Source organism: Marmota flaviventris, chromosome X, assembly GCF_047511675.1.
Source record: "Marmota flaviventris isolate mMarFla1 chromosome X, mMarFla1.hap1, whole genome shotgun sequence".
NCBI classification, from domain to species: Eukaryota; Metazoa; Chordata; class Mammalia; order Rodentia; family Sciuridae; genus Marmota; species Marmota flaviventris.
Window position 1 is genome coordinate 130,503,417 of NC_092518.1, and position 22,563 is coordinate 130,525,979.

At 43.5% G+C, this 22,563-nt stretch overlaps 1 protein-coding gene across 2 annotated transcripts in view; it reads left to right on the forward strand.

Moving 5' to 3' along the window:
- The first annotated feature begins 2,430 nt into the window (after positions 1–2,430).
- The window catches only part of Mamld1 (mastermind like domain containing 1), a 107,886-nt gene continuing 87,753 nt past the window's right edge, over positions 2,431–22,563 (forward strand). For both annotated transcript variants that reach the window (XM_071606432.1, XM_027954522.2), the window contains exon 1: positions 2,431–2,519. The gene's annotated coding sequence lies outside the window, so the exon portion shown is untranslated. The remainder of the gene's footprint in view (positions 2,520–22,563) is intronic.

Below are 22,563 nucleotides of genomic sequence, written 5' to 3' on the forward strand. Positions count from 1 at the left end.
CTAGAGACAATCTAAGTGGTGACGGCCGGCTGGCATCTGTGATTTCAGTCTTTCCAGGACACTCAAGGATCATGAGCATCACTGCCTCCCTGGGGAAGCAGAGTGACATGAGGCTTGGGAAGGCACAGGGAATAGAATCCCATCTCCCACCTCCTCGGCTGATGCACATTCAGAGGATGTGCAGCTGCCTCCGACCAATGGTCCGTGATAGACATGGTTACTCTCCATTTCAATTTGTTTAATCAGATTCCCTTTCCATTCTGTGGGGTCTTGAAGGTGTGAACCTCAACTAGTTCAGTCACCAGAGAACAATATCCTCTCCTGGTCTCCTGCTGCTCCAAAGCAGACAGGGTTGGGCCCAGCCAAGGTGGGTTCCTTCCTTACCGCGAGGTGGAGCAGCTCACCCCACCTCAACCGGTCGGTGATAAGCTCTTGCTGTGTCCGGCACTTGTGCCTTGAGATAGGGCCCAGACGCCACTCTTCCACTAGCGAACTTAGTCAAACCCTTGGAGAATAGCCTACACGTAGCCCACCAAGAGATTCTGCGGGATTCTTGCAGGGGACCCTCTGGCGCTTTCTGAGGACCTAGGGAGTAGGCGTGGAGGGAGGAGGGGCTGAGCGGGCGGCTGTCCCACCCCTTTATTCATGGCCTGCGGCTCCGCGGAGCTTCAGGTCTTTACTCAGAGGTACTCTGAGCAGAGCGCTGCTGATCTGCGAGTGGAAGAGGTTCTCAATCCCTGCCGCTGCTGCCGCCCAGAGAAGTCCAAGTTAGTAAACGCACCTGTGGTGGGAAACCTGCAGAAGGGGTGCAACCCAGCACCCAGGGATGGGGGAGGGGTTTCGCCAGCCTCTGCTCCAGGGCAGAGGGCAGACAGGGTGCACTGGCTGGCCAGGCAGCTTGCGAGGAACCAGTGCTCCTGCAAAAGCCACAGGTGTCGGGCCCGGAATAGCGCCACGGAGAGGGCCAGTCCAGCCCAGATTGGGTAGGGGCTTTGCCTGCTCTGGGCCAGTAGGGCGGGAGACCGCCGCCGGCCCGCGCGCCTGGGTTCCTGGGTAAGCTCACCGGCAGGCAACACCGACAGCTTCCGCGCCAAGAGACGGAGAGGGGATCGGGGAGTGAAGAGTGGAACACCAGGCAGACAGGGGAGGGGGTGCAGTTCATTATCCACCACTTGAGAAGTCTGGTCCCTGCTGCCGCCACTGCAGGTCGATTTGTTTGGAGGTCCAGGTGCGAGCTGGTGATCAAGAGGACGGACGCGTGGGTGGAGGGACGGGCGTAACCCACCCCTAGCCACCCACTGCAGGTGAGCACCTCTCCCCAAGGGAGGATGGGGCTGAATCTCGCTTTGCAGAGAGTGGGAAGGGGGAAAGGGTTTAAATATGCTACTTTTTTTTAAATGAGAATCCCATCGCTGGGACGTGTTGGGGTCCTACAGGAATGTATCAATTCCCTTTCTCTGTTCGATTCTGCCCACTCCCCTCTCCATCCACTTGTCTCTACCTCACTTGGTTTCTGTCTCTCAGTCTCTGCCCTCCCTTTGTCTCTCTTGATCTCTTGTGAGTCTGGAGCATTAACTCGCCCTGTCGCTGGTGAGTGTTGGCTCTCCAACTCTCCCGGTTCTCTCTGCGTGTGTCCGGGGAATCCAGAGCTCAGGATCTCGCTGTTCCCACATGCAGGAGGTCTACCTGAGCCATGGGTTTTCTAGCGCTCCGGCCAAGCCCGTGGCCCTCCGGTAGGCTCTGTCTGCTTGAGCCCAGGGGTGCTTGGTCACACTGATGTTTCCTCTCCCCATCAGCTCACCGTCTAGGAGAGCCACCTGACGCCAAGGGCACAGGCCATCCTCCACAGCGTGAGAAGCTTCTGAGGTGAGTGCACCCGAGCCCCTTGCGCCACTTTGGTCTTCCCCACACATACATGTTACCCTGGTTCGAGCTAACTGGAAAAATGAGGTGGCCACAGTGAAGCCAGACTGGGGTGACTTTCCCCTTTTAAAAAGTGAATGGAGGTCCCGGGAGGCCCCTTGGGCGTCCGGTGTTTTGGGGCTACCTTTAGCCCCATCACAGCCTGGAAACCCAGTGTTTCCAAGCTCGAGGCCGGCGGGGTCGCGGGCAGGGCAGCGCAGCTTCTCCTTTAAGACCAAAGCCGCTCGTCGCTGTGAGTGTGAGGGTGTGTGAGTGTGCGGCGTGCGTGTCTCCTCCTCCCCGAGTGACACAGCAGTGAGAAATGCCTATCAGTAACTTAAACCCCCGAAACTCCACCTTCCGGGCGCGCGGCGCGGAGCCGGGCGGTGGGAATGGAGCGAGCAGATTGAGGCCGCCACTGCAGCGCCGCCAGCATGAACTTGGCCGCGAGCTGAAGCGGCCGGCGGCGGGCGGGCGCGGGGGCACCGGCCGCTAGCCAGGGGGTGATCTGCAACCGGGCTGGGCCATTCGGCGGGCGCCTGGGGCCAGGCTGCCCTCGCCGGCGGCCGCCCGCCCCTCGGGCACTGCCCTGGCCACCGCCGGAGCTCCGCAACACGGTAAGGTTGAGGGCGGGCTGGGGAGATTCAACTGCTCTGGGGGCTCCAGGGTACACTTGGAGCCCCCACTTAGAGTCCCCATTGTTAAGGATCCGGGACCTTGGGGTGCTGCGGAGCCGGGGGACCCCAAAGTTTGCTCTGATCACAGGGCCCACCTGGCACTGGGGGTGGCCATCCCCCTCTCGGACCAGCCCAACCAGGCTGATCGCAGCTCGCATCACCCCGGGGCCGCGGCCTCTGCTTGCTTCTCGGCTTCCACTGGGCGTCTGAAATGGGGCGAAGGCAGCTATATACCCGGGAGGGAAGGTTGAGAGCGCAAGCTGCTCGGGCTCCTTGGGCTGCCCTGGGCTACGGGGAGGCTCCCGTTCCATACCAACACCCCTGGGCCGCTCACAGCCCAGGTGCCACTGGCGACTCTTCCTTTGCATGCCAGCTCCCTAAGCCCGGCCGGTGGGCAGTGGGCACTGAGGGAAACATTCTCCCGCCCCAACCCGGTTTGCCGCCTCGGAGCAATAGTGTGGAGTGTGCGCGCGCCGAGCCCGCTGCCCAGTGCTCCCTCCCCTGCCAACTCCTCCTCGGTAGTGCAGCCCTGAGCGGATCTAGCGGCTCGAGGCAGCCCCTACTGGTCTCCCACCCCGCGCTCCTGCCGCCCCTGTGCCAGACTCAGCGCTCCCGGCTCCGGCATCCGTGCGGCAGCAGAGCCGGGCGCCCGGCGCCGGCTGGGGCGGGCGGGAAGCCCCCCAGAGCGCCGCCAAATACTTTATCGGCCAGTTGGCTTGGGCCAGGCTCTGTCCGATGCAGTGTGTCCGAAGCCTCCTGGAAAGCTGGCATTGATGTCTGACTCTGATCTGTGATTAAATTCGGACTGAGTGGACACTAATAGGATCAGCCTGCAAGAAAACTCGGCCCGAAGCCGTCGGAACCTTAGCAAACAGATGCGCCTCCAGCCGAGGAGATTCACTACCCACCGCGTTCCTACAGCTGGGTGCGGCTGAGCCCCTGCACCCTGAGTGTGGGTGTGTGCGCAGGCGGGAGCACGGAGTGGCTAGGGGACATAGGAAAAGGGACTCCCATTGCTTGTTTGGCAGCAGAAGGAACCCCTCAGGGCGCTGTCCCCAGGGCTAACGTGCTGTTTTGGTGTAGCCGACCAAGGCCGGCTCTGGGACACAGTGAGGGCTAGTGATCCGAGCTTGCTAGAGATAACCGCGCTGTAACAAAGACGCAAAGTCTCCCTGAGCCCAAGCAAGAGTTGACTACGTAGAGGGTCTAGGTCTCCCATAGGAGACCACCACAGGAATCGTGCCACCCCCATCAGCCCCTGTCCACGGCGGGGGAATGTGTTCCCTGACTCTGAGCCGGCGGGCAGCATCACAACGGCTTGGTGCTCAGTTCTTGGCAGGCGCGTACTGCCGCCCGGGTGCCCATCGGCCGGGCGGGGTCGACCGTGTACCCGCCGGAGCTTCCCAGACACCATCACAGCCCTGGGCCCCTAGAGGCCTCGCAGCTTCTTTCCTTCCCTCCCTCCCACCTCTTCTTGTCTTTATAGATCCCCCCTCCCTCCCACCCCCGCCGCCGCCGCCGTCGCCAACAATCCGCTTTATAAAAAGCCCCTTTGTTTCCCAGGAGGCTGGAGAGAGGGAAGGGGAAAGGGACGCAGAAGCAGGGGGCGGGGGCGGCTGCCTCCGTGCGGCTCCGAGCTGCTTGGGACCCGAGGGCAAATGTAGGCGATGGGGGAGGGGGGTGTGTTTCAAGGACCCTCTGCAGGAACCCAGGAAGGCATGGGGAACCCTAGCCCCTGGTGCCTACTGTGCGCTCTGCCTGCCAGCCTTGGACACCCTAAATCCCGGTGACCCAGACGGCTCAGCGGGCTTGCACAGCTAGCCCGCGGGTGAGGGGGCCTGATGTGGCCAACGCTGAGTGAAGTGGGCAAACGCTGCCGGCCACTGCGGTCGCAGGGCTCGGGCATAGGGGGCGCCGTTTCCTCGGTTTCGCTTTGCAGAGGACGCCCCTCTCTGCCCGAGCTCAGGGCGGCTGTCGCGCCTGCCTGCGGCCGAGACGGCGGCGGAGACGGCGGCGGCGGCGGCGGCTTGTAGGCTTTCGTCACCCGCATCTAGCTACACTCCTCATTCCTTCTCGCGCCCTTCTGCCGCACCCTATCCCCCCGCCCCTCCCAGCGCGCGCGCATACACACACACACACACACACACACACACACTCACACACACACACAACGGCTGAAACTCTTCGCGGGTGCCCTTTGTTTAGTGGCGCCGAGGGAGTAGGAGCTGCTACCTCCAGGGTTCGTGCAGCTTGGGCGGGCAGTGAGAACTAGAATGCCTGTGCTGGACCACGCACCGGCCTGCTGCCTCTGCAGGGACCCAGCATTTGGCGCCTGTGGGTGTCCAAGACGCTCAGGCAGTCAGGTTTAGTTGCATTTACGACTTAGTGAGACCTTTCCCTTACACCTGCTTCCCCTCAAAACTTGGAGGGACCAGGGTTTGCATGGAGGAATGGTGACATCAGCCGGCTTCTTCTCTATCATCCAAAATGGTCCACTTCTCTTCTCCCAAAGTTTGTTCAGGAAGGGAATACTAACAATAAGAAAAAAAAAAAAAAAAAAAAGACAAGAAGAAGTGGGCGGGACTGCAGCTCAGGCTAGTGGGTTTACGGAGCATAGTTAGATTCCTCACGATCTGTCGCTGCCTCTGCACCCCCATGTGCATTTAAGCTGATGTCGACGTTTCATTTGGGCCTTTTCGGGTATCTTTACCCAACTCCACTTCCATTCCTATCTCTGGAGGTTATTAATATATAAGTGTTAGTTGAACATTTGCTCTCTACTCTTTGGAGAAGAAGGTAAAGCGTTAAACTCTCCCAGCCCCCTACACACACACACACACACACACACACACACACACACCACATACATCCAAACTGCATCTAAAACCACCAGAAAGTAATCAAAGGATAAACTACTAGTTCTACCTTCTCCTCCCCCCTTTGTGCTTCTCTTCTGGAGCAAGATCATTGGAAAATAAAGCTGCTGATGTGCGAGATGGAACATATGGTGCCTCCATAAGAGAGAAGCTGAAATGGCCTTGAACCTGCCGGACAGACCAGCTGTTTGCTGCCAGCCAGAGCAGCTAATCAGCTTCTTCCCCTTAAAGTAACAGCCCTCTTTTCTCTGGATAACCAGTTTACATATTAAATAGGATATTCTCTATAGGGGAAAAGTGACGGGTTTCTGTGTTGCTTTGTGCTTTGGTGGTCTTCCAGTGCCCGTTCCCTGCTCTGGGGGGCTGCCTCATCCTCTGCCCTTGTCTACTTCTGTGGGATGTGAGTTTGTTTCCTCCAGTATGGCTGTGAGAATGTTGCTCAAACTGAAACTTGGAAAGGGGGAAGAAGGAAGAGGGAAAGAAAGAGATGTAGCTGAGAGATTACCAGACTCCTTTGAAGGAAATCTCCCTGTGTTGTTCCTAATGGCATAGAAACACTAGCAGTCCTTCCCCTCTTCTCTCTTTAAAAATCTCAAGTGCTGAAGCTCTTCCTTACAAGCTCTGCTTATAAACCATCCTCTTCCGGCCGTGACCATTTTCAGTTTTCCATCCATTGGTACAATGTGTTTAAGAGGGAGGGGGCAGTTTAGCATTGGAAGAAGAAAGGCTTTAGGAGATACAAGGAAATTCCATGTTAGGAAATCATTAGCAAAGGGTGACTTGTCTGTTTTCCTGCCACTGACGCTGACAGTGACACAGATGTGTGGGTTGAAACAGGAACGTCACTGAATTTTTAAACTCAACCAGGAAATAGCCTGTTGCTGGGATGGGGGTTGGGGGCTACACATTCTTTGCATCTTAAGGTAGGAAATTTACTGTTCTTCATCCTTTTCTGTAAGGAGAAAGATTTTTTCAGCTTGGCAAGCAGGTTTAATGTCTTTCTTTTCCTTTTTAAATTTGATCACCTAGGCTCAAAATGCACCTGTTAATGGTTCATCTCTAGGAAACTCAATTACTGTTTGGGCTTATGAAATGGGCACAAACTCATCTTAAGTAAATGGTTCTTCTGACAGTAGTTGAACTACTCTTCTTAAATGGGACTTTGCATACATAGTAAACTTCTTTTTCAAAAGGATTCTGATTTTTTTTTCTGTAATGGTGAGTTGCAGTGATCATTAGATCAGAAACTGGAAAACTTATGTTCCAGAAAACTCTTCCCACTAATTAACAGAGAGATCATAGGCAAGTCTGTCCTTCTCTGCTCTTTCCCCATAACCTCTGAGTCTAATTCCCTTTCAGTTCTAAAGCAGTATGATTTGTGAACAAGTAGTCATTTTCTGGGAAAGTAAAACACCACATTCAACTTTCTCACTGGAGAAAACAGCCAGATAGATAAAGAAATGGGGCTGAGATTTTGAGGGGCAGGGAAAAGAGGAAGGAATAAAAACTGGCAGAAGGCCAATCAAAACAATTTTTGAGTAGAAAGTGTGCACTTTCTTGTATCATTGCAAGTGCGAACTTGTAACTCAAAATCATAGACAGGGGGCCCTGGAAGCAACCTAGAAGGCCTCTGGTCCAATACTTCTAATCCAGCCATCTCAAACTATTGACGGAAGGCCTTCCTAATCATTGGGTTGGTCCACAGATAACAGGATCTTAAACTCTTTGAAATTAGATTGGCGTATTTCCAAAGGATTCATCAAATATAGAGCAGATTTGCGGCCTTGTAGTTCTTTAGCAGAGGTTATAAGGACAAAAAGGCCTTGCATCTTCCACATGTACTGCACCACTGGATGTGTGTTCAGAACTCATGTGGAAGCCTTCCTTTCCTCTCTAGTCCAGCTGAATATTTTCTAAAAATCACATTTTCAACTTTGGGGACACAGCAGCCTGCAAGAATCTGCCACTGTCCTGCTTGTTGTTAATATTGATTTTTGCAATGGGCGGGGGTGGACATTATGAAGAAGGACCTTTTATCCTCTGAGCTCTTTGGCAATTATCTTGCTGCCATAAATGTTGATACACATATAATGGATGTAACTAAAAAATCTCCTTATCCAAGCAGAAAAAGCTGAGTGTTTGTTGGAGCAGATAGAATGCTGAGAGTGTGAATAGACCAACCCAGATGTCGCTGGGGAGGGAGATAAATGATGGAGGAACAGGAGCCGGTTACTATGGATCAGCACAATAAACCAATTCCCATCATACACCTCTCACAACGCCACCAAGGAGTAACCTAGGCAGCACCAGTCAACTGTATGGCAGGAAAGAAGCATCACAAAGCTCAGTTGGAACTGGTCTGATTTTTAGACATCTTTTAGGACTTTAAGGAGGGAGTCTTCCTAAATGGGAATGAACCTGAAGGAATTTTGTTGCACTTGTTTTTCCGCTTGTTATTTGTGTTTGTCATTGCTGGCCTTAAGTCTGTAAATGCAGCAAAGACCTCCTAGAATTGTAGGCAGTTAGTCCCACAGAGGTGAGGAAGAATTCCTGTTAGAGGGTATTTACACAAGAACACTGCAAGGCGCCAGCCACTGGTGGGGTCCTCCTTCCAAATAACCACCCAGGGTTGCTGTAGCCTGGAGAATTTCTGCAAGGGGAGGGGAGGAAAGCAAAAGACTTGGGTTCTGGCTCTCCTCCCCTCCCCCCACTCCAGTTATTTTCTTCCCTTTCACAGAGCCTCCTTGGTTTCCTTGGAACCTCAGATTTCCTCCTAAAATCTGACCTCTTCATAATTTCCAAAGTAAGCAATTGGATATGTCACAATCCAAAAAGATCCCCTGGGGAAAGCGACAGTAAGGGGCCTCACTGGCTGTAAGCACCAGTTCCCCAGAGTAAAGGCATCCAGAGAAACCTAAGGAAGATTCGGGTGAAAGAAAGAAAATGTTATTTGCAAACTCCAAGAACTTTCCTTGTCCCATGGGCCTTCCCAAGCTTCCCTGGGACCCCAGTTTCTGACTCCCCCATCATTCCCTGCCTGCAAGGAGGGGCCTCTGCCTGTTGCTAGGAAGAGGGTTCTTCCTGTGGCACCCAGTTGTGCCCTGGTTGCCCTCTGACCCCTGGGAAGCCAGTGCCCCTTTCTGCACAGCCCAGTCTGAGCCTCACTGCCCCCCTATTTTCTTGAGGGTATCCAGCCACCTTACTTTTTCTCTGTACTCTGTGGCTTGCTCTACTCACTAAATAACCATTAAGTCAGGATTGGTAAATGCCATTTTTTCAAGGCTCAGAACTGTTCCCCAGGTCCCAGAAGGAAATACCCCAGAAGCCACAGGATTCCATTTTGTTGAAAGGGGGTCTAGCCAGCCAGCCATTGTGATTTCCCCTTTCTTCCACCTTGAGGTGTACCTGGACATTAGGCTATAGAGACACATTTCCGCTGATTCTCAAAGAGGTCATTGGAGGCTGCAGGGCCTGAGCTAGCAAGTGGCATCTGCGTTAGAAGGTCTGGTGGCTCTGGCATGTGCTTTCAAACTTTGGAGGGAAGTGTGAACCTTTAGGGACTAGAGGCAGACAAAGATGAGCGGTCTTCAATGCTTCAGGAATCCAAAATGCTCTGTCTAGTGGTCCCCAGCCCCACCCCTCATAATTTTGCCCAGAATTTGATCCTGAAATCCCCACTCTCTGCTTCTTTTGGTGGCATGCTGGCACAGCAGAGGCAGAGGAGAAAAGGACTCAGCTCATTTCCCATTTTGGCCCCCATTAGCTGGTCTACCACTGTTCCTGCACTTTGTTAGCATAAGAATGGCAACTCTCTCAGGCTGGGCAGAGTGCTTGCACAAGGCTGTGAGTTCAATCCCCAGCACCACAAAAAAAAAAAAAAAAAAAAAAAAAAAAAGCAGCTCTCCTACAAACTCAGATGTTGAAAAATAGAGTTTTTGAGTTGGAATACTGAAACCCTATGATTTTATTAAGAGGAAACTGCTGTCCAGAGAGGTGCCTGAATTTCCTGAGAGGACTTAGTAAAAGGAACCCAAAGTAGACAGAATCCTGATCTCTAATTTTCAGTCAAGTTCGGAACACCCATTTTGCACCCATGTATGGGCAGACAGGCATCCTTTCCAGGCAGAGCAAATATGGTGAGAAGAAATGCAGCACATCAAGGAACATTTTTCATATGGTGGAATAGAATCTGCCCTGTATCTGTGTGTGCTGTTCTAGGCATTGTCAGAACAGTAGAGGGGCATATTGAAATCAGAATGCCAAGGCTGGAACAAGCTAGAGAATGGAGGCTGGAAGTGAAGGATAAGACTAGGGTCAGGCTCTAGGGCCTCAGAAGGGATTGTCTCTCATCTGGCTTCCAAATTTCTTGCAGGAGAGTTGGGCAGTCAGCCCCATGGAGGGCTCAGCTGGGTGGGCTCTGTTGGCTGTTGAAGAAGGTTGTTTGAGTTTCTTTCTTAATGAGATCCCAGTGTTAATATCTGCCTCTGGAAGTTCCAGCGCGACCTTGGAATTTTAAGTGGGACAGTAGTTTCAGTGCAGTTGCCAACGTCACATGCTTTGCGTGTCTAATTCTGAGAGACTGGCATGCATTATGCTAGGTTTGGAGAGGAGGGTGTAGCGTTTCTAAGCCACTTGTCTGTCAAGGATTAATTTAACCTCTAATTACTAAATTTTCTTCGCTGTTTGTTGCATGAACATGTTGTAACAAAGCTCAAAGAAGTAAGCCATTTTATTTCACTGCCACTCCAAAATTAATTTTCGGGATATGGAGTCAAATCTGACAAACTTAGTGTTAAAATAATTAACTTGACATTAGAATTAAAGTGAACAATCTGGTTGTTTCTAGCAGTGGGGTAAAGAGCATGATTGTTAGAGGTAGCCACAACCCTCAAAATGAGCTCTGAAAATATCAAGGAGTGTCATTACACTAATCCTGCTGGGGAGCCAGCATCCCCAGGGAGCCCAAGAAGCTGCCTGGCTCATGGCTCAGGTGTTACTTTGGGAGTGTGACTGGTGCCCTGAGCAGGAGCAGAGCCTGGGAGTCCTTCCATGTCCACTAATGGGACTGGTGGTGAGGTTTCCTCCCACAGAGGGGGGTGAGGCCCTTATCAAATGGGAGCCTCAAGCCTGCCAGAGCCCAACTTGTTCCAGTATTAAGCTGAGGGAGTTTCCCTGCAGGCTTGTTCCTCTTCTCCTCCTCCTTCCCCACCCTCCCTCCTCCACTCTCTCCTGGTCACCCCTGGGTTTCCCTTACTCATTCTTTCTTGTGTTAAACCAGCCAGATCTGCCAAGGATGCTTAAGTGGAGAGCAATTGCATCCTGTTTCAAATGTGCCTTTGGTACAGGGCATGATGCAGAGTGACTCTGGATTACCATCCTTTGCTGGAGTGTCTTGCTCTTAATTTCATTATTTATCTGGAAGGGAAGGAGTCATGCAAAATACTTGAAAGCAGATCCCCACTAGCCATTTAGTCACCATCACATGATCAAACAAACAAACAAAAAAAGATAGTGCTTTGTGAATTTGAAAGTTGGGCAATTAGCTGTTGCCCTTGGGAAGGTGTACTGTTTGGGATCAGCTTTCCAAATCTGGGAGGAGTGCCTGGTGCTATGGAAGCCAAACATCCCCCTGTGCTCAGGGCCCAGCTCTGATACCAACTAGCCATGGCACTCTGGGAAAACTACTTCCCCTCTCTGGACTTCAGTTTCCCCATGTGCACCATGAAGGAATAGACTGGGGGATCTAAAGGGCTCCTTCCACTCTGCATCCTATGATTGTCTGAAGAGCAAATTGAGCTCTAAGTTACTTAAGATTTTTGAAAATGACACATAAAAAGATAGTTCTTTTTGAAATTACTGGAGATTTGAAAATTTGGGGTTTTAGTTTTGTTTGGGACACTAATTTATATAAATCTCAGGGACGAGATTTATATAAATTAGTGTCCTACAACTTTGGGCTAAAGAGTTGATGTGCATTTATGTAGTACCAAAGAAGAGGAAAATTGGAAATTCCCTTAGAAACCCCTCATTGTACACATGAAGATGCGGGGGCTGGAGAAACCCACACTTGCTGAGGGTCATTCAGCAAGTTGCTAGGAGCTGAGTCCCATCTTGTAGCTCACCCAAAGTTCCTAAGCCCTGTCAGAAGAAACCTTCACACTCCTAGCTTCATGTGGGCCTGCAGTCCGCAGAATACAGGGATAAGAGATTGAATTTCTAGCTATCAAATAGTAGCTTATCAGAAAAGAATTTTTGTCCCTCACCTCTACCCCCGACATCTATGGGTAATTCTCAGTTAACAGTAAATATTTTATTTTGTTGGTCTTGTACCAATGCTCAATTTAAAATAAAACAGATTTTTTTTTTGAATAATGGTTGGGGGGATTGTCCTTAGGGGCCTGTTATTTGAAATTATTTTACTTTAAACAGATGGACTGTTTTAGATTTGACTTCATATTTGCTAATTTTCATTAAAGAAAGAAAAAACAAACCCAAGCCACCCCACCCTTATTTTTGTAATGAGTAACAGTTTTTCTCCTCTAAAAGAAGCTTTTAGTTTCTCAACTGTTTGCATCCAAAGTGTCTGGGCTTGGTTTATTTGCTTTTCTTAATCACATGAAAGAGTTAGCCACCTATAGCTCAGGAGGTACTTAGAAATTGCACCTTGCTCATCCACACGCTGCCACCAGCTCTGGGACTGTCTCTCCTTTCCAGCCCAGCCACTTATCTGCTTTCTTAACCACAGAGCTTCTGATGGCTGTCAGCGTTTTGGAAAGATATATTTATTCCCTTCCTCTCACTGTAACCTCAAAATCAATGCAAGTTGGGAAAAGGGGGCATTGCCCTGGGTCTTTTTCTCCAGTGTGGGCCCTCTGTGGCACAGGCTGGCATTGGGCTGCCTCTCCACTCCTATTTGTACAATGTGGAAGGAGGGATTGGTATGAAACTGGAGCCCTAAGTAATCCAAAACTGAGACTTGGATGCTTGTCAATTCAGGAGCTGGTCAAAAGTTATTTAGAAAATGGTCTCAATAAAGATTTAAGTCTGTTATCAATGTATCAGGAACTGTTAGAGGATGTATAGATGGGTGGATGGACAGATGTTCGGATAAGTAGATGCACAAGAGTTAAGCTTTAAAAGGTACTAAATACCCATGGTGAAAAAATTTCTGCAAATTAATGATATGTCAGGGGTACAGGAATGAACCATACAAAAAAAAAAAAAGGACACATGAAAGGTAGTTTAGCAGGGGAGACCAATGATAGACAAATCAGTAAGTAAAATATGTAGCCTATAAAGTGATAAGTTCCTTGAGGCATAATAAATCAAGGGAGGAGTTGGATGTTGCCAGGGAAGGGTGCAATTTTCAATAGGATGGACAGCAAGGACCTTGCTGAGAAGGTGAAATTTGAGCAAAAACTAGCAAAGCCATTCATCAACGGGGCAGTGCTGTCCAATAGAAATAGAACAGGACCTACAAATCCAAGCCACACATGGAAATTTAAACTTTCTATTAGCCACATTAAAAAAGAAGCAGGTGGAATCAATGTGAATCATATATTTTATTTCAACATGTAACATGTAATCAACATAAAAATTAGTGAGATATTATACAGAGGGTTTTTTTTTCCCTTTGTTTTTTGTTCTTTGTGGGTTTTTTTCCCCCTTTGTTACCAGGGATTGAACCCAGGGTGTTTAACCACTGAGCCAAATCCCCAGCCCTGGGATTGCATCTCCTGCCTCACTCTTCTAAGCCACTGGTATTATAGGCCTGCGCCACCACACCTGGATGTACAGTGTTTTGTAAACCATGTTAAGTCTTCATATTTCAGTTTTACAGTTCCAGCCCATCTCAAATTGGACTAGCCACATTACTTGTGCTCAGTAGCCACTATATCAGCCAGTACATTAACTAGACTCAAGTTAAATGTTCTCACTAAAGTCCCTGATAAACTTTACATTATAAGGGGCTTTCTTTGCTGAGTGCTCTGAAATTATTAAAAATAATGAATGTGCTAATCATCACTGGTTTTCATAAGTTCTTTCACTATGATATTCAGTAGTCTTTTATTTGGTGACTCTCATGTATCCATCTGTCCTTCCATCCATTCAACTTTCTATCCACCTTCCCAAGTGTCCCTACCTGAAAGAGTCCTCTGAATTTCAAGCTTTTGCCCTGTGAGTACAGATCTGGAAGGAGTTCAGCGGACCAGCTGACATCTGTCACACCAAGCAGGGCCTTGAGGAGCACTGCTAATGAATCCTTTGTCAGAAGGAGGGCTCCAGTTTTGCCTTGAAGTCTATCCAAATGAAGGTTACCATTTCCTGAATGCCTGTGTGTGCCTGGAGACTCCTGTCCTGTTGCCTCTTGGAAAGCCACCCAGCAACCAGGAACATTTTCTCAGGCATGTACTTTTGGCTCTCCACACCTTCTCCCTAGGCCACTTATTCTAACCTTTTTTAATTTAACCTTTTTGCTTGACAAATTCAGACTTCCAGAATGATTGCAAGAGTGATCAAAATAAATTCTTTCATTCAGTTCTCCAAATGTTAACATTTGACTGAATTTTCTTTTTTTTTAAATATACCACCTACTCTACACACAATTACTTTTGGCAAATTGTGTGAGAACAAATTGCAGATAACTGTGTGTGTGTGTATGTTGTGTGTGTAGGTATATCTATCTTCCTAAAAATAAAGGTATTCTCTTATAAAAGCACACAATGTTGATCAAAATCAAGAAACTAAAATTGCTATTGCTCTATCTAAGGACCTTTGATTTTGCTAGTTGTTCTAATAATGTTCTTTATAGCAAAAGTGAAGCCAGAATTATGTAGTGAATTCAGTTCTCATGTCTCTCTATTCTTCTTTAATCTGGGACAATTTCTCAGATTTTATGAAATACTTTGTGTTTTGTAGTATGGATATGTTTGAAGAGTACAGGCCTGCTGTTTTGTGAAATATCATTTGATTTGGGTTTGTTGTCTGTTGTTTCTTCATGATTAGATTCAGATTCTATACTTTCGGCAGGATCAGGACAAACGTGATATTGTGTCCTCTTGGTATAGCAGGTCAGAGGTGTATGAGGTCACTACATCTCATCATTGGTGACAGGCAATTTGATCACATAGTTAAAGTGGTGTATGCCAGGTGTCTCCAACTCTGAAAATACCATTTTTTACCCTTGCAATTAAGGAATATCTTAGGGGAAGGAACATATTTTGAAGCTATGTTAATATCTTGTTACTCTTCAAACTTTAACTCACTAGTTTAGCAGCCCTTTGATGATCCTTGCCTGAGGCAAGTTTATTATGCGTTGCCAAATAATTAATTTCTGATCCCAACATTCTTTCTATATCATTTAACTTTCTACTGTAAGAAAGAGCTTTCCCTTACCCCATCATAAGTAAATATGTTCACTAATACATTTATTTTTATTAAGAAGAGTTTTGGCTTCTTTTTTCCGTTGGTCATAATCCTTTACTATCATTGTTTTATTTTACTCTATTTTATTTTTATTGGTACTGGAAATTGAACCCAGGGACACTTTATTTATTTATTTATATTTTGACATGGGGTTTTGCTAAATTGCTGAGGCTGGCCTCAAATTTGTAGTCCTCCTGCCTCAGTCTCCTGGCTCAGGTTTGGCCAGTGGGAGTTCCTTCAAATTGGCTCCTACATCTTTTTGTCTAATCTCTGAGCCTGGCCTTAACTTCTGGCACAAGTTGCTTTAGACCCTTCTTGTATTTTCCCTGTGTTAAATTTAGGCATTTTCCCATTCTGATTATTCGTTTAGTGGAGAATGGCATTTAGAAACCATGGTCTGGATTCTTAGGTGTATGATAATTTTTACAGATGTGAATTTGCTACTAAATCCTCTCAGTCCACAAAACTAGGAAAATAACTATATGTATCTTTTTCATTTATTAGTTTTAGTATTTGGGGAATATCTGTTTCTCTAGCTACCTACCTATCAATAAACCATGAATTCATGCTGTTTCCTCTAAATCTGATCCAACACTAACATTGATTCTTCCTTTCCCTTTTCCATATGTATAATTTCTATTTTAGACAGTGAGAAATATCTCTGCTATTATTCATAATACATTCAGTCACTTATTCCTAGAATACACAGAAAGTGATTTCAGAATCACTAACCCATGACTCTATGAAGAGGCCTATTAACTTGAGTACAGTATTTTAGAATTCTTTTTGTCTTTAGTCTATGAGTTTATTGTTCACCACTATTAAAACATTACCTGAGCTAATTCTTCATCCCTTCATCCCCATGAGATCATTTGAATATGGTTTAGTTCACTTGTTTCTGTTTAGATTCTTTTTTATTTCCCCCATCTTTGTTAATTTGATTCCCTTTTTTGAGCATGTGAAATAATAACATAGTTAAAAAAATGAGATCTGTTCAGCAAAGAATTCTCAGAAAGGTGACAGGACTCATTACTTCTATCCTTTCCACCTCGTTCTGCTCATATGTAAGTAAACAACCTCATTATTTTGTTTTGTATTTTTTATTTGTTCATTTTAGTTACACATGACAGTAGAATGTATTTTGACATATCATACATACATGGAATATGACTTCCCATTCTTGTGGTTGTATATGATGTGAAGTTATAGTGGTTGTGTATTCATATAAGAACATAGGAAACATTAGTTTTTATATTTTTGCATAAATAGATATTTGTATATTGCTGTGCCCTTTTTTGTTACATAAAGGACATCTTCCTCACTTCTTCACTATAGCTGCAGACTACTGTATTTTGTGATTGTGCCATAGATTTTTCAAATACCATACTAGATATAGGCATGTTAGGTTGGTTCCAATATTTTATAATCATAATGCTTCAATCAACAGCCTGATAATATACATTTTCACATTGTTGAAGTGCTAACTTCAGGGTAGATTCCTAGATGTGTAATTGGTGTATCAAAAAGTAAACACAAATATAGTTTTATTATGTATTGCCAGATTCCCCTCCACAAAGTTTGCACCAATTTTCATTCCCATCAGCAGTGTATGAGAGTGTCTTTTTTCCCAAAGCCTCACCAACAAATGTCTGCTATACTTTTTAATTTTTGCAAATCAGATAGGTGAGAAATGATATCTCAGTGTACTTTAATCAGCATTTTTCTAATTACAAATGACTTGAAACATCCTTTCATATGCCTAAGTGCCTTTTTGATAGTGTCCGTGTATGCGAATTCTGTGTTCAAGTCTGTGCTCCCATTTTCTATTGGGTTTTTGGTCTTTTATCCCCAATTTTAGGAGTTTTATGTGGTAGAAATATTAGTTTTCTATCTGTGATATATGTTGCAGATAATTTCTCCTAGTTGGTTTCTTGTTTTTTGATATTTATGTTTTGTTTGTCATGCAAAAGCATTTTGAGGAGTCAGATACCAGTTTTTTTAAATCTCATTTGGACGTTGAGTCACAGACTTTCCTCAGCAAGATTATATAGGAATTCACCAAATTTTCTTCCAGTGTTTGTATGGGTTCATGTTTAACACTGACATTCCTAACCCATTTTGAGTTTATTCTTGTGAAATCTGTATGGTATGGGTCTTACCGTTTTTCAAAGAGCTGACCAGTTATCAGAAACCCATTATATAAAAAGTCCACTTTTATCCAAGTCATTTGAAAGGTCACCTTTATTATACATTCAACTTACGTGTACATCTCAGTCTATTTCTGGATACATATGATATTTCAGTGGTGGATTTGTCTACTGTTCTTATTCTGTTATTTTATTGCCAAACAATATTCCATTGAATGGATAGACCACTTTTTGTCTTTTTTTTGTTCATCTGCTTTTATTACAGACTTTATAGAATGATTCTTAAAAAATATTTCTTAGTTGTAGATGGGCATAATACCTTTATTTTGTTTATTGATTAATTTTTATGTGGTGTTGAGAATCAAACCCAGTGCCTCACACATGCCAGATGAGTATGCTACCACTGAGCCACAATCCCAACCCTTATAGTATGATTTTTTAAAAATATTTCATATTATTATAGATTCATATGCAATTTTAGGAAATAATATAGGAGGGATGCCATATACCATTCACTCAGTTTTCTCTAACAGTAATGTGTTTGCAAACCATAGTACAATATCACAATGAAGACACTGACATTGATACACCTACCTTATTCGGATTTCACAAGTTTTACATGCACAAATTTGTGTGGGGGTGGGTATTAAATTCAAAATAGCTTTATCCAATGCATAGAGTCATGTGGCTATAGTCGAGATAAAGAACATTTTCATTGTTACAAGGAACCTCAATACTCCATCTTGCTCTTTTATATTCAAACCCAATTGCTTCCTGCTCTGCCCCACATCAGATCCCAAGCCCGTGGCAACTACTAATCTGTTCTATATAATTATAATTTTGACATTGCAAGAATGTTTTACAAAAGAATGTTATATAAATGAAATCATATAGCATGGGATCTCTTGATTGACTTTTTTCTCCCAACCTAATTCTGATAGTAGTGTAGCAAAATACATGATAGGTTCATTCTCATCTGTAGGTAGTTATATACCACTGTCATTTTCATTTGTATTTCTCTAATGTCTAATGATATTGAATGTCTCTTATGGAACTCATTTGCCATCTGCATATCTTCTTCAGTTTAATGTCTGTTCATGACTTTTTGTATAAGATATGAAACTTAGGTTGAGGTTCTTTTTGTTTGCATGTTTATTTTCTTCTTTCCTTTTTTTTTTTTTTTTTTTTTTGCCTTGGATGCTCAATAGCTCTAGCAATATGTGTTGAAAAAACTTTCTCTCTACTGAATTGCTTTTTCATCCCCTGTCAAAATGTAGTATGTTTGGGTAGATCTTTTTCTGGGATCTTTATAATTTTCTATTGATCTTTTTTTATGTGCCAATACCACAGTCCTAATTATTGTACCCCCCCAAAGGATTACCCATTAAAAATTGTTCCACATACTCCCTGACCCCTCTACTCCTGGCAAATATTAATGTGTTTTCCATCTCTTTTCATTTGCCTATTCTGGATATTTTCTATAAATGAGATGATATAATAGATAAACTTTTGTGACTGGCTTCTTTCCCTTGACATAATATTTTTTTTTAAGATTTACTCACATTGTAGCATCTATCTATTAGTATTTCATTATTTTTATTGCCAAAAATATTCCATTGTGTGGACAGACCACTTTTTATCTTTTTGTTCATCAACTGAGCATCATTTGAATTATTACTTTGGAGCTATTTTGACTAATAATACATTCATGTAAAAAGTTTTATGGGGACATATGCTTTCATTTTTGTTGGGTATATTCCTACAAGTGGGATTTCCAGGTTATATCTGTTTAACATTTTGAGGAACTGCCAATCTGTGTTCCAAAGTAGTTACACCATTTTACAATCTCACCAAAAATATGTAAAGATTCCAATTTTTCTACATCCTTGTCAACATTTGTAATTTTCTATCGTGTGTGTGTGTCTGTGTGTGTGTAGTGCTGGGGATTGAACCCAGGGCCTTGTGCATGCAAGGCAAGCACTCCGCCAACTGAGCTATAGCCTTTTTGACTATAGTCTTTTTGACTATAGTCATTTTTGACTATAGTCATTGTAGTGAGTATGAAATGGCATTTCATTGTGGCATTTTATTTGCATGTGGCATTTCATTGTGGCATTTCATTGTGGCATTTTATTTGCATGTTTCTGTTAACTAATGATGTTAAGCATGTTTTTGTGTGTTTGTGTGCCATTTGTAGATATTTGGAGAAATGTTTGTTTAGAGCTTCTACCTATGTTTAAATTGAGTTATTTGTTTTTCTATTGTTGAATTATAAGGGTTCTTTACATACATGGAGCACTAGAGTCATAAGACACATGATTTACTAATATTTTTCCCATTCTGTGATGCATTTTTCTACTTTTCTTCATGGAATTATTTGCACCACAGAAGTTTGAATTTTGAAGAAGCCTAATTAATTTAGTTTTTTTCTTCCATCACTTGTGTGTTTGGTATCATATCTAAGAAAGATTTATTCCTATGATTCTTCTAAGAGTTCAATAATTTCATTTCTTACATTTAGATCTATATTCCATTCTAAAGTTTTTATTTTAGAATATTTTTTAGAGACAGAGAGAGAGAGAAAGAGAGAGAGAGAGAGAATTTTTTAAATATTTCTTTATTTTTTAGTTTTAGGTGGACACAACATCTTTATTTTATTTTTATGTGGTTCTGAGGATCGAACCTAGGGCCTCTTCGCATGCCAGACGAGCATGCTACCGCTTGAGCCACATCCCCAGGCCTTTAAAATATTTAATTAACAAATAAAATTTGTATAAAATCAAGGTGTACAATGTGATTGTTTGATGTAAATACACATAGTGTAATGATCACCACAATAAAATTAATTAACACATGCATCAGCATCCATAGTCACCATTTTTGTGTATATGTATGTATGAGGTGAGAACATTTAAAATCTGCTCTTAGCAAATTTTAAGAAAATAGTGTTGTTTAGTATAGTCATCATGCTGTATATTACATCCCCAGAATTTATTTATTTTATAATTGAAAGTTTATATACTTTGAGCAGGCATCCTTTCATCCCCCTACCAGCTGAATATTTCTCTCTCTCTCTCTCTCTCTCTCTCTGTGTGTGTGTGTGTTATTCACATTTCAAAGACACATCACTTTTTCTTTACCCATTCATTTATTGAAGGAAACTTAGGAAATATATATTGACAATGCTGCAATGAACATTGGAATGCAGGTGTCTCTTTGATATGTTGATCTCATCTCCTTTGATTATATAGCCAGAAGTGGGATTTCTGGTTTGTATGGTAGTTCTATTTTTAATTATTTTGAGGAAACTTCGAATTAATTTCCCTAATGGTTGCACCAATTTGCATTCTCACTAAGGGTGTACAGGGATTCCCTTTTCTCCCCAGTCTCTCCAACACTTCTTATTGCTTGTCTTTTTTTATAATAGACATCCTGACATCTGTGAGGTGATATGTCAGTGTGATTTTTGACTTGCATTTCCCTGATTATTAGTGATGTTGACCACCTTTTTATCTACCTGTTAATCATTCATATGTTTTCTTTGGAAAAAATATGTATTTGGATCCTTTGCCCATTTGTATAAACAGTGAAAAAAAAGTCTGACATCATTCTTTTTCATGTAGATATCCATGTCTAGCACCATTTGTCAAAAAGATAAATTATTTCCACATTGTTTTGCTTGGCACCATTGTCAAAAATCAATTGACCATGAATGTAAAGTTTATTTCTTTTTTAAAAAATATTTCTTTATTTTTTTAGCTTTAAATGGACACAATATCTTTATTTTTATGTGGTGCTATGGATCGAACCCAGTGCCTCATGCATGTTAGGCAAGCATTCTACCACTGAGCCACAACCCCAGCCCTAAAGTTTATTTCTTGACACTCAGTTCTATGCTATTGATTGATACATCTATCTCTATGATAGTAGCATTGTGATTTTTTTTTGTAGTTTCCAAATGTTTGCTATTAGTATACAGGAATGTGATCAATTTTTGTGAGTTGGTTTTTGAACACACTTGTTAGTTCTAGGACTTATTTTGGAAGTTCATTTGGATTTTACATGTGGCCAATCACATTATCTGCAAATGCGGACTTATATATTTTATCCTTTCTGATCTGCATGCCTTTTATTTCATTTTCTTGCCTTATGACACTAGCTAGAATGGCAAGTATTTGTAGCAGTAGTTTTACCAGACATCCTTGCCTTATTGTCAGTCTTAGAGTGAAAGCAGCCAGTCTTGCATTCTAAAGGATAATGTTAGCTGTAGGGATTTGTAGATGCTCTTTATCAAGTTGAGGAAGCTCTCCTTTATTCCTAGTATTCTGAGAGTTTTTGTAATGAGTGGATGTTGAATTTGTCAAACACTTTATATTTTGCATCAAATATGATAATTTGATTTTTCTTTTGTTTTATTTTGTTTTTGTTTTGTTTGAGATTATATCTCATGATGTTGGTCTCAGGTTGGTCTCCAACTCCTGAGCTCAAGCAGTTGGTGAACCAGCCTTGCAATCTAGGAGAAACTCCATTTGGTCATGGGGTATTATTCTTTTATATATTCCTGGAGTTCATTTGCTAGTGTTTTGTTAGTATTAAAAAAATTAATTCATGAAAGATTGATTTATAATTTTCTTTTTCTGTACTGTATTCATCTGGATTTATTATAAAACTATTTGGAAATCATAAATTGTTTGGGAAATCTTTTGCCACTTTTTTGTGTTAAAAATATTGTGTAAAAGTGGCACTAATTTTTCTTTTAACATCTGGTAAAATTCTCCAAAGAAACCACCTAGGTCTAGAGATTTCTGTTTGAAGAGTTTTTGCTACAAATACATTTACTAAAGAATTACAGGGTAATTTGGGTTATATATTTAGCATTGTCTGAGTTGTTCTAGTCTAATAACTCCCTAACCATTTTGCATCTACTTTCATAAGGAGTGTGAGTCTATAGCTTTTTTTTTTTTACTATTCTTTTTTTTTTTTTAGAGAGAGAGAGAGAGAGAGAGAGAGAGAGAGAGAGGAGAGAATTTTAATATTTATTTTTTAGTTTTTCGGCAGACATAACATCTTTGTTTGTATGTGGTACTGAGGATTGAACCCAGGCCGCACGCATGCCAGGAGAGCGTGCTACCGCTTAAGCCACATCCCCAGCCCTTTTTTACTATTCTTGTTTGCTTTTAATATCTGAATAATACTTAATTCCATAAAATGAGTTAGGACGTGTTCCCTCTTTCTGTTTTTGGGGGAAAATGTGTAGAGTTGTTATTAATTATCCTTTTATATATTTTCCAATGAAACCATTAGGTTTAGAGAATTTGGGGGAAAATTTTTAAATTACAAATGCATTTTCTTTAATAGTGATAGGTATATTCAAAATTTTATTTTGGTAGTTTGTGCTGTGAAAGGAATAGGTCCATTTCATGTAAGCTATTAAATTTATGTGTGTAGAGTTTTGGCAATATTCCCTTATTATCCTTTTGATGTGTACCAGGTCTGTATGTGATATTCCCTGCTTCATTTCTGATGTTGATATTT